Source organism: Meleagris gallopavo, chromosome 2 (assembly GCF_000146605.3).
Source record: "Meleagris gallopavo isolate NT-WF06-2002-E0010 breed Aviagen turkey brand Nicholas breeding stock chromosome 2, Turkey_5.1, whole genome shotgun sequence".
Taxonomy (NCBI): domain Eukaryota; kingdom Metazoa; phylum Chordata; class Aves; order Galliformes; family Phasianidae; genus Meleagris; species Meleagris gallopavo.
This window is the reverse complement of record NC_015012.2, coordinates 63,128,785-63,129,188: the sequence shown is the minus strand read 5'-3', so window position 1 is coordinate 63,129,188 and position 404 is coordinate 63,128,785.

Genomic DNA, 404 nt, shown 5'->3' with positions numbered 1-404 from the left:
GTGGGGGGGGGAGAAAGCTTGGGAAGTTATCAACAAGGGGGCAGGACACCAGCAAGTTACCCAGCTTCCATGTAAGATTTTCTTCCATGTAAGAATCTTCTTAATCATCTCAGCATGCTTTTATGAACATACATGAAGATCTGTAACATTTCTTACTGCTGGGAACTGATTTTGGCTACCCTATTCAAAAACATTTTGCATTTGGGAATTGCACTGCTCTAGAAACACACAAAATTGTCACAAACTTTGCATCACTGGGTCCTCTGACTCTTTGCATCACAGACCTCTGACTCAGAGAAGTGGAATGTAGGTACACACAGAGATTACAGATGTTAAATTGATTTTTGCATTGGAGCACCATGAAGCAGTCCCATTTCCCACTGCTCATAAAAGTGAAGATCTAT